Raw genomic sequence first — 12,700 nt, 5'->3', positions numbered from 1 at the left:
AAATCCTCTTTCACATGCCCTCCTATTTAAGTGGTTTCCTTCTGCATGTGCATTTACAGAGTTCACAAACATATATATTCATCTCATTTATTTTTTCCACTTGTATATTTCATCCTGTTGTTACTGCAGTGGTTTAGAGCGCTAAATCATGCAAGGAGACCTGAGAATCATGCAGCACTCACCTGGGCATCAGACAATGATGGAGAACAGCTGGCTGGTCCACTAGCAAACATTACCTGCTCCTGCAGCTCTTACTCCAATGGGAATCAGAGTAACAGCCGTGTTAGTCTGTATCCGCAAAAAGAAGAACAGGAGTACTTGTGGCACCTTAGAGACTAACAAATTTATTAGAGCATAAGCATCCGAAGAAGTGGGCTGTAGTCCACGAAAGCTTATGCTCTAATAAATTTGTTAGTCTCTAAGGTGCCACAAGTACTCCTGTTCTTCTTTTTCCAATGGGAATGTTGCCTGAGTAAGGACTGCAGAATCAAGCTCACAGGCTGGTGGTGAAAAGTGAAGTTTTGGCCGGAGACAATTGTGTAACCTCAAAAATTGTGACTTACCAATCCCATTTGGTTTTATCCTTGTGTGAAAAACTTAATTAGATCCATTTCTAAGAACAGACAAAATATGATCTAACTGCAAAGGATTACATGAACGGGGCTTCTCTGGTTTTTTAATAAGCTACAACAACAACTTTCTTTTTCTTTTGTTTTTCCCCCCTCTTCCTGACAGATGAATAGTATTTAATGTAAAATATCTATCAACATTTGTTTACAAAGACAAAAAACCTGGAAGCCAAATGTCCGGAACTGTTTTCTCCTGGTAAGTGACTCATACTGGTATTATTCTCGGTCCATGTTTATATGTTAATGAAATCATACCTATGTTCTTCCCCGCATTTCCCAGCATGTCTTCTTTCACTACTCTTCTTGTAGCACTCCCTAAAGGTTTACCTGTTAGCAGTCCACAGTGACTGATTTATACACCATAAAGACTCTGAAAGCATAAAGATATATCATACATAGCACTACCTCAGTTTAGAACAGGGACACACACAAATTAATTCCCATGATATTTATGGGAATTTAAACATAGAGGGGCAGAGAATTAAAAACAGGGATGTTCCTTAGCAGGCAGGGAAACTGCTGGCAAATATGCACCCTTGGATGAAAACACACCAGGAAAGTGTTTGGAGCCTAGACCTAGTCGACACAGGCCAAGTCCTTCATTCTGGTGCTAAGCTATATGTACCAGTCCAAGCTGTGGCGGTGCGTGACTCAGCCAGACCTCACACAGCTGAACCAAGCTGGAAGCCTCTGCCTATGAATTCCTGGTTTAGTCTTCACTTTCTATGCCTGGTTTCTATTAGTTCTGTGGGTTTTCAGGCTTTTATGGCAGTTCTTTGACTGAAAATTATTGCTGCCCAAGACAGCCCGACTGCCAACAAGGTTGCAAACACAGAAGATCTTTTTCAATAATTCTGTGGGGCATGAAAGGTTGGTTCTTTTCAAACTCTTCATTAAATGTCAATTTGTGAAAGCTGAAACATTGATTTCCATACACTTCTCTCTCTTTCTCTCACACACTCTTTAAAGCTAACAGTAAGAATTCAGGCAAAGGGAGACTGAGGCAAATATCTTTTACGTATAAGTCTGCTGAAGCCAGGAGACTTGCTCCAATCACAATTTGGGGCTTCTGTTTATTTTTTCATTCTGGTTTACTTAATTTCATGCTATTTAAAATTATATTTAATTGCAGCAGTTCTCTCTTTGGTTTGCAGTCTCACTTCTTTCCCAGCATGTTACTGAAGACACTGGAAAAAAGAGAAGGGCTGAATCAGTTTGGAAAACTGTGGATTCTTCTGAACACTTGGACACTGCTAGCTTCCCATGTGTGGGAGGAATATTTTACTGCCCATCAACCCACTGCTTGAACAATTTAATCAGGTTGTTAAAACAATTTAACCCTGGAGAAGATTAGCTCAGAAGAAGATACCTTTTCTGCCTCAAAAGCTACACCCATTGTCCCATGATCTCTCTCTCTGTCTCATAGACAAAGGTGTAATAAAATGGATCCTTGCCCACGTGAAAGAGCCTCCAGGGCATAGGAGCAATTGCCCAAAACCACCCTTGAGACTGCCAAGATATGAATTTAGAGCAACTCCCTTCACTCCTACCAGTTTCAAAAGTACCAACAAAAGCTCATGGTCAGTGGAATCAAAGGTTGCTGACAGCTCTGTTAAAATTAGTATGGATTCTCTATTTTCATCCATTCATTAGCCAATGCAGTTTCTACCCCAAACTCATGTCTAAAGCCCAAATGACTGGAATTGATCCAAATGGCTGTTAGCAATGGTTGGAAGTCACATGACTGAGGATGTGGCAAGAGGGAGTCTTTTGTTAGTGGATGATGACAAACTAAAGTTCCCATGCTACACATAGATATTTGAGAGGACAGGCAGAGCAGAGCATAGTTCTAGTGCCCAGGAACTCCGACATTCTAATCCCAGCTCTGATGCTTACTCCTCCCTTAGTAGCCTTACAAAGCTCTTCTGCCTCAGTTTCCCCATCTCCAAAATGGGGATAATACAAATTATGGTACATCACATAAGGTTTCTCAAGTGCTTTGAAAAATGAAAATGCAATGAATTATTATTATTTACTTTGTGGTTTTCTGAACTCTTTTGGTCCATCCCTAACTCTGATGTGTCAAATTTTAAAATAGTGGGTGTTACTAAAAGCCCAATTGACCCATTTACACTCGAAAGCTGGAGGCTCTAAGGCTTGGGCTATATAAGGCATATGTTTAATGCTGGGTGAATATTTTGAAAGAATGCTTACAGATATTCACTGACATTCTTCAGTGCAATCTCTTTGGCTATGCTCATACCCACTCTTGTGTTCAGATTCTGCAAACATTCACGCATCTGAGCTTTACTAGCATGAATGTGGGAAATGAATTTCAAAGTCATGTGCATCTATTTGCATGCATGAGTATGCATGACTAGGAAATGCTTGCCCGCTCATTGAGAAACAATACCAGGTGACTTATCTAAGCAATCATAACAAAGTCGTACATCTTGAATCCTTAATTGTGACTTTGGGGAAAATTGTTTATAATCAATCCAGAGAGAGCTAAAGAATGTTTACCTTTTTCATTTTGGCCTTGATTCAGCAAGGTATTTAGGCTCAGACATAACTTTGAACATGTGATTGTTTCCATTGAGTTCAGTGGGATCACTGACATGCTGCAAACTGTGCATGTGCTTGCTTGTTGTACATAGTGCATTTTCTGAAGATCTTACACTCTAAGAAAGCAGCTATATAATAGGCAGGAGCAAGTGGGAAGCCCATAGTAAGGGATAATTACAGTGCTTTAGTTGTATCTTGGACTCAATTCTTGTTGGCAAAAGGAAAGAAAAAGAGTCTGAAGAAAGGATTTGAGTGAGAAGAGACTAGTGGCTTCATGGATAGGACATAGGAGGCCCTTCCATGCATGGAGCTGGGGGCTTGTCAAAGGATGCAGTTGTGGAAGAGTGGATGAACAAGGCATTGAGGCTGGCATTACTGGAGAAGTGGAGGGCATGAGGGGGGATGTGATAAGAAGTCTGAGATGAATAATTTTTAATAACAAAAATCTTTGTGAAAATTGAGTTTTGCTCGTTGATATTTCATGAGTCAAAAAAGAGAATAAGTTCATTGGATGATGTATTTGTTGCAAATGAGTTGCTCCACTCTCTACAAAATGATCTGATACGCTGCAGAAATGCAGATTGCATCTATTTTACCTTCATGTAGTTTTGAGGATACATGCAAAAATGACTTTGCTTAATGCTATATTCATGTGTCCTATGGGAAAAAAATCTATTTTTTGTCCTTTTTTGCATCTGTATGTTTATTAAACATCCAGAGAAAAGGTGTTGAACTATGAAGAGATCCCCAAAAGCAAAGCAAGCTGAGTTTGAATGTGCTTGTGAGTTTATTTACAAACCCATGACAATGAACAAGCCTTAAAAATGATGCAGTTGGGTGAGACTACAAAGTTTTTAGAAAGTTCTTTGAACACATGTAAACATGATATGCGTAGGCAAATGTTTAACTTGCCTTTTTTTTTTTTACTTCCACAAATTATATTATGAAATCAGATGTTTGTGACTTCTTAGGAATGTCAAATCAATGTATTCCTTCCAAAGAGATAATTGCAGGGAACTGCTCTGCCTCTCAGCTTCTATAGTTTTGATTGTTCCATTTTCAGACTGAAAATGATCAGACGCTTCAGTTGTTTTAGCAGGTTATTTGCATAATACAGGTAGTTTTGGAAACATCACCTGCAGTCCCAAACACAGTGTGTTAGACAGTGCACTCTGAGAAAAGAAAGATGCAAACACATTGAGTTTATGCAGCTAGAGGACACAGACAAGTCTATTGCTTTCATTCCCTGCCCTTTGATCACAGGGCTTTATGTTTTAATCCATCCCAGGCAGAATCATAAAAAGTGTATTTGATCTGATAGCTGTATCAGCGCTACTTTAATACTCTTCTCTCTGAGACCCAGGATTGCAGCATCTAGATTTAAAATGTCCTTCTGGTGCCAACAGAGATTGAATTTGCCAGATTAGGATTTATGAGTACTGCTAACATGAAGCAGAGGTCATCTGATATGGTCATTGCTATATTATTCCTATGAGAGTGCATGATAGTAGTTTGGAAGCAGAGATATGTAAGATAGAGTGTATGCATCAATATCACACAAACAATTAGGATCTTATTATGAGATAGTTTCTATTAACGTCATATTAGGGCCAGCAACCTAAGTGATACAAAGTCAATGGAACCATTAGAATATGTGCCATACTGTACAAACTCCTTCTGAAACTCACGAAACATTGCAGGGCTATCCATATGATGCCCTAAGGGTCTATTCTCCCTTTGATTCATATGCATAAATCTCATTAATGTTAATAGCAGTTACACGTGACTAGTTAAGGGAGAATAGACCCTCTGTTTAATATGAAAGCATGCTCTCAGATGATTCCACGGGAGCTTTGGGATCCAATACAATGTCAAAGAAGCTAGTACAAATCCATGCACTAGTGTTCAAATGGCCAATGAAGTCAAAGGGATATTGTGTACTATACATACTGTATGTAAGAAATGTACTGCTCTAAGAAATGTAACGTACACTTTAAGAATATAGATCTATCAAGGACACTTTTATACAGCCCACTGCCTTGTGATAGTATCTGACTAGCTCACATTTTTAAATGTATTTATACCCACAACACTCTGTGAGGCAGGGAATTCTATTATCCCCATTCTGTAGATGGGGAACTGACTCACTGAGAGACAAAGTGACTTGCCCGAGGTCACAGAGGACTATTTGGCAGAGCAGAGAATTGAACCCACATATCCTAAGTTCTAACCCAGTTTGCTAGTCACTGGAATAACTGTATTTGCCTGTCTCCTTAAAAGTCCATGTCTGTTGAAGAAAGGGTGTTCATTTTACAGGAACTCAGTGTTATTCAATGGAATTTGCCATGTAGGACAGGATATTTTCTGTAGGCTTAATGCAGCATTAAAGATTGAAGACAATTTTAAGTATTTTTTAAAATACTTGGTATTTCATATAACCGTTGTGAAACAATGCTTGAAAATTTTGACTTAAGGACTATGGATGGGATTTTCAGAAGTGCTTAGCACTGGGCAAACTGCTCCAATTAAAATCAGTGGTAAAACTCCCATTGACTTCAATAGGGAGCAGAGTTAGGCCAATGCTGAGAACTTTTGAAAATCCCCTAAATGTGCAAGGTATTTGGGCCATACATTGAGCTTTTGCATTACATTTTGCATTGCATTACATTTTACAGTAAAAGAGGAGTGAACTCACCATCCGATTTCAAAGGAGATCAAATTCAACATGTCAGGATCCATTCCTGCCAATAGGGATGGTGGAAAAGGTGTGGCCTGACAGATGCGACCAAAAGGAATTTTCAAAAGGCAGTAACTAGGAGTCAGTGGGTACTGCATCCCCAAAACTTTGTGCCATAAATCACTACTGTTAACGTCAACACCAAAACAGCCATTTTGTGCTGAGTACTGTATCTTCATTACACACAGGACCTAGACACAAAGACCTAAGCTAGTTTTGAACTTACATGAGAGGTACTTTACTGTTAATCCTCTGTGCTATCCAACCCCATTTCTGGGGGCTTTCAGTTCACTGGAATATCTCTAGGAAGACCAATCTATGATCAATTATTCTTCCTCAGTCCAATCTCTGACTCACTCTGCTTCCTGAACTGCGCCCAGAATGCAATGCTGCTTGTGAAGTGTGGAACAGTAATCAGCCTATGTATACTTTTGTTCTGAATGTAAAATGTACCACCTATGGGCCAGATCCTCTTATTGGCAAATGTTATGCTTACTGCTGGGTGCAGTCATAATGGGATAGTAGTAAGCACTATATTGCTGGTGTTTGTGGGGTTGCTTCCTTCATCATTACAATAGCCATTAGAATCTCTAATGTGACTGTAGATACTATGTAAATTTTACCCTATTTTTACCTCTCTGCCACTTTTCTTTTGCACTCTGTCATTCAAATACGTATTTACACATCTATTAAAACACAGTCTATTTACCCGACAGACTGTAGTGACTGGGATGGAGAATTAATACTCTAGACACAAACGTTCCCACTGCAGTTAAAAAAAGAAAGCTGTGGTTTGTTGTTTCTCAATACTTAATGTCATCATATTCCTTGTGCCTGTATTAAAATCATATGCAAGACTAAAATCCCGCCGAACAAGAACAACTTGGAGAAGGAAGACAAAGGAATAGCTATGTGTGTGTGTTATGTATATTTTATGTATGTATGTGTATTCATCTGCATAGAATCATCTATAAAATGTTTGTGTGGTGTGCATTTATATACGTGTGTGTGTACATATAACTCTCTGCATATAACTATTCGTGTATATATAGATATACACAGTGTATGCATGTGTGTATAATACATTTGATTAAAAAATAAAGCCTTCTATTCATTTCTGCCTTGATAAATGCATAAACGTACAGACAGTTTCTTGGCCACAACTACTGCATGCTTGACAGTTATGGTCACCTCATACCAGACCTCACCTAGACCTGGGGCAAAGACAAATCCAGTTTGATTGATTGGGATATTGTGTATTCATTCATTAGTCCAGGTTTTGGCAGACAAGACCTGGCAGGTATCTTCTTGTAAGCAGACGGCTTTCCTGGTGTGGTCTTGGCTTTTCTGGCAGCTTAGCTGTGAAATTTTATACACTTATGTGGTGGGGATTAAGGATATCAGGGCTCCAAGATTTCTCATATATTAGACAGCATATGCCGACTCAACCCTCCCTGCAGTGTTCTCTTTCCCCAAGAAAAAGGAGTTTACCTTGTTGTTGTTGGGTTTTTCTATAATGGGTGGGCCCTGGGCCTACTTATCAGTGTTTTGTTTTATGCAGAAAGCAGATGGAATAAGTAGTAACTTTAGTATAACGTTCATCCTCCAGTTGCTGCCAGCACAGCCCCCAAAAACCAAACTGGGTTTTAATCTTCTCTCCAGGGAGAGAGGTAAAGTGAAAAAGGGAACAGAAAAGATCACCAGAAACCAAACTAGCATTTTCAGTGGTAATGCACTGTTGACAAGCCAATTATGTATAGGAAGTTTGGGTTCCCAGGCCTGGAGATACCTCACCTCTAATGTTGGTATTAAGCTGAAGAATTTTGGCTACTGAAGCAGACAGCAGAGGGAAAGTACTGCTCTTATGGACCTTTCCGATTTCTTTTTCATTCATCATTTTCCCTCTGTCATAAATCCACCACTTTGTTTTTAAACTCACGAAGAAAAATATAGAGCAGATCACATTAAAATAGGTGTGCCTGATCCTCATTTACACTAAGGCCATCTTATACCACTTTATAAATAAACAAAGCTAAACAGAAACCAAAGATCCATCTCTCCTTGTTCTCCACCAAGCACAGAATCTCTAATGATAGCAATGATGGTCTTTTATCTTCAGTGATTTTATAAATATTAATGTCTCATGTGCAAAGGAGCAATATAAGTCTTCCTCACTTTGTGAATGCACGAAGGGGGCAGACAAAACAACAATATGGCATGCAAAGACTGCTACATATCTGTGCTGTTGCCAATGCTACAGTGTTCTGGGAGTTGGGGGCAGGGCCATGGCATTGATCAGCATAGCAGCTACATACACCACATGCTCTCCAAGGGTTGCACAGCAACTTGCCCTCCCAGAGCTCCCAGAAGCACAATGCCCCCAGGCGCTCCTCTGAACTCTCTGTTCAACAGACTGTGGCTTAATGCCACAATTGACCCCTAACTAATTAATCCTCACAATGCCCCTGTGCTGTAGGTATTATTAACCCTATTATACAGATGGTGAAAAAGAAATAGAGAGATCAAGTGATTTGCCCAGAGCCGCAAAGAAAGCCAGTATCTGAGCTGGGATTAGAATTGAGTAGCTCCTGATTCTCAGTTATTCAGGACACCTTTCCCTCAAACAGCTTTTTAATTTTGGATAGCTTTTGAATCTTGGATATTTTAAGTTCACCCCTTTTACAAGACTACGACAAATTTTTGTACAAAATATGCATTGTGAGGTATCATTTGAAAACACATAATTTGCTGATCATTATTGTCCTGGTAAAATATGTGTGGCAACATTGTATGCGAAATTATAAGATTCTACTGAGACATGATTACTGAGACATGTTCCAAGTTTAGAAAAACAGGCACAAACCAATTCCTCAGAGACAAAAGGCAAACTGACGCCTTACCCAGGTATCAACAAAATCAAGTGGACTATCACCTGGTTAAGAGGCCATTCTTTGGCAGGAAAAAGGCTGTGAGTGAGAAATCTACAGTTTGGCAAAGAAACATCTGTAGGTTCCCGTCCTCCGGTGCTGGTTGTCTCCTCAGCTGGAGATGATTTTCAAAGAAAAGAGAACTATAAAAAAGGGGAAAACATACCCCGAAATATTCCTTCCTTACTCTTTACCCATGGCACCAACAACACCAGAAGGATAAGGAAATTAACATTGAACTGGGGGACAGGTCCTGAATGAAAGGATTTCAGCCAGAAAGACTACTAAAGCATGTGATGAGAGAAACCTCTACTTTGAATTCATTTAGCTTGTTAAGTTAGATATTGTGTTTTACCTTTTATTTTCTTATAAGCAATTCTGAGTTTTACGCCTCATTATTTGTAATCACTGAAAATCCATTTTTCTGTCATAAATAAACTTGTTTTATTGTTTTATTTACGTTTGTGTGTGTTTGGATGAAGTGTTTGGGAAACTCCATTTGAGAAAACAGGATTTGTGCTCAGCATTGTTTGTTAATAAAATGACAGAGGTTATATGAGCTTGTATTGTCCAGGAGAGGGCTGGGCAGTACCAGACACACATTTCTGGGGGAAGGTCTGGGACTGGGAATATCTTGGTGTTTCTCTGTAATGTAATTCAAGGATGGCTGGTTGTAACACTCTTGCAATATAGCTGGGAATAATTTAGATGCTGGAGGCGGTGTGTGAGCAGGCCAGAAGTGGTTGTTCTCACAGCAAAGCAGTGTAAAAGGCACCCCAGGTTGGAGAACTAAGGGGACAAAGCTGTTCAACAGTCCAGCTTGTACCCTGGGGAATGTCATAAGAACGCTCTGCTGTTTTAGTTTCATTCTGACCTGGTGCTTTTTTGCATTTCACTTTCTGTTGATATTTTCCATTCAGATGGAAAACAAAGCTTTGGCAATCTGGACCAAGGAAACTTCACATAGCAACATGGTGTTACTGACATCAGTAGAACTGAGAGACCATGATGGGATTCCCAAAGCATTGTGACCAAAAAGAGATTTTAACTTCCAACATCAAAACGCAATTCTGGATGCAGAGACCCTCAGGCCAGAAGGGACCACTATGATCATCTAGTCTGACCTCCTGACAACACAGGCCATCGGACTTCCCTGAATTAATTCCCGTTTGAACTGAAGCAATAGGAACTGGGTAGCTTTGCACAAATGAGAAGCACTGTGGCATACACACTACCCCATTACATTCTCTCTGGGATTGTTTTCCTGTACAGAGGTTTGGGATTTTAAAGAAATCCACCCAGTTGTGAGGATATAGGGGTAAAGATGGAGAGGAATCTTTTTTAGAGAATGATAGTTCTCATTTTATTTTGACAAAAAGATATTTTTACAGGACTAGGAGTGCAGCGAGTTATTTTTAGGAAACAGCAGCATACACCAAATATTTGCCTGAGTGCTTTGTGTCATCATGAGGCCTCCTAAAGGGGTTCAGCATAAGCACAGGATGGTGCAGGACTCTGGGGATTAGGTGTAAAAAATATATGTGAATGATTATTTTGTTAGTAAAGCACAAATCAACAGACTTTTAATGAGCCCAGTACTTCTGGAGAAAAGTATGAGGAAGTTCAATGATTTTCCTCTAATAAACTTCACTGGAGGGCTCACCCTTGCAGAAGACTTTCTAAATTCAGAGTCTCATACAGTGCTCTTTTCTCTTTCAACAGACTAGAACACTTCAGCCCCAATTCAGCCCAGTCCTTCAGCACTTTGAATATGTGAGTAATCCCATTGTTTAAGAACTTTGCTTAATCGGGTTCTAGGAACTGAAGATGAAGAGAACAGTGAGAAAAAACAAAACAAAAAGATGATTGCCAAAAAGAAGCAAGTCCAGCACTAGCATACAACTTTAAAACTGGTTGAAATTTTACATTAGCAACCTTTTTATTTCCTGAACAAAAAAAATGTCCTTTGGGAGACGTTATTCATTTCTGAGTTGAACTTAAATCAGAAATCTCTCCATGGTCCAGGTACAATTGGTTTGTCCAAAACATTCTGCATCCTTAAGGCTTATCTTCTTGGGAAACAAGGGTGGGGAATGGGAACCTTTACTTGAAACTTCATGTGAAATTTTTAAAAGAACAAAATCTCTTTGCCTCTGTTCATATGTGCATTATATTTTCCACTATCACTTGTGTGCACAAATGACAGCATTTGCCTATGCAACCTACTTGCACAAGTCAAGGGCAAACTGAACAACAATGTGGTTTCTGTGTGTGAATCTAGAGAAGTATGTGACAATGCCCAACAAAAATCTATGGCTGAACTAATTATTCCAGGGAAAATCTGAATTTTAGAACAGTTTCAGCTTTCCAGGCTTTTGTTCCCAGACATAAGTTGGTAGATAATAGGTCTCCAATAATGTCACATGCGATGTTTTCAAAAATAAAATATGAGGAACCCTATGAAAAAGCTAACTAAAACAAAAAGTTCAGGGAAAAAATGTTCATTAATTGTATACTAGTACAGAGGACCTGATTCAACAATATACTTAAGCACATGCCTAACTTTAAGCATGAGTATTTCCATTAAATTCAATATTCTTTGCTGAATAAGTGTGAATGTATTTCTACAATTTCATTTTTGAGGCAGCCTAAGAAGGAAACATATTGAAATTCACATTTGTCTGCACACAAGGCTGTCATTAATTTCACATTGGAAGGCTACAGTGTATTTAATTAATATAAGATTATATTACCAAAGGTAAGAATGAAAATTATAGCCCTTCGTTTAACTTTCACATTCACACCTGACCACCACCACAGGGAATACTTAACTGCACATCACTTCACATGATATTCACAGATGCAGAAGATAAAACAAATATTTGATCAGATGAGTATGAAATGTGCTTACTAAAACATAGTTGCAAGATTTTGGGAACAACCAATGGACATTAAAAACACCAGTACAGAGTCTCTACCTTCTAATTTTACAGAGCACTCTAATCGAGTGGTTAGAGACAAATTAATTTGCACCAGTGTGTTGTGTAGAAAATTGTAATTGCCATAACTTTTAGGCAATTTAACAATTTTGCATTGGTAGCACCTGTGAGTAAAGCATGTTCTGTGTATATGCATACCAGGCTGACCAAAATCTGCCAGGGCAGTGGGGGGACAGGACAGATCTGACTCCATTCTTAATATAAGACCAACTGTACTTCTTCTGTGAAGCTGTTAAATTAAATATGTGGTATTGTTTAAATCAAATGTGATTTATTGATTGCAGACTTAAGTCTTGTCTAAACACAAACTTGTAGTGGTTGAATTAAACTAGTTTAGTTAAACTGGTGCAAACCCCATCTAGACACTCTTCAGATTTATTCAGTTTAGCTTAAACTGTTCTTAATAGACTTAATTTAATCCAAAATAAGCCTGGTTTAAACCAAAAATATGAGAGTCCACACACAGCCTTTTGCCCCTGTTTACCCAAATGGGTATAAAATGCACATATATCTTAGATACAGGAGGGAATTTCAGAGAAAGTCCAAAGAATGAAGATCCACCAGGTGTCTATAATTAATAGCAAGTACAGAGTATTATGATTCTTACAGAAGGACAAACATTTTCCCCCTATAGAACACAAAATCAAATGAACAGTGATAGTGGTATTGAAATGTTAAAGAAATAATTTCAAAATGAGTGCAATAAAATGTGAATGGTAGATAGGGTTTGAGGGTAATAAATGAGTAAATTAAATATATAATGACTAAAAGCAAAATTAGGTGTAATTGGACTTCTTGTTGCCATATGTCTCCTTCTAACATCCACTTTTAGCCAAATTCCAG

The sequence above is a fragment of the Malaclemys terrapin genome, chromosome 4 (assembly GCF_027887155.1).
Source record: "Malaclemys terrapin pileata isolate rMalTer1 chromosome 4, rMalTer1.hap1, whole genome shotgun sequence".
Classification (NCBI taxonomy): Eukaryota; Metazoa; Chordata; order Testudines; family Emydidae; genus Malaclemys; species Malaclemys terrapin.
Note: the sequence above shows the minus strand (reverse complement) of the source record.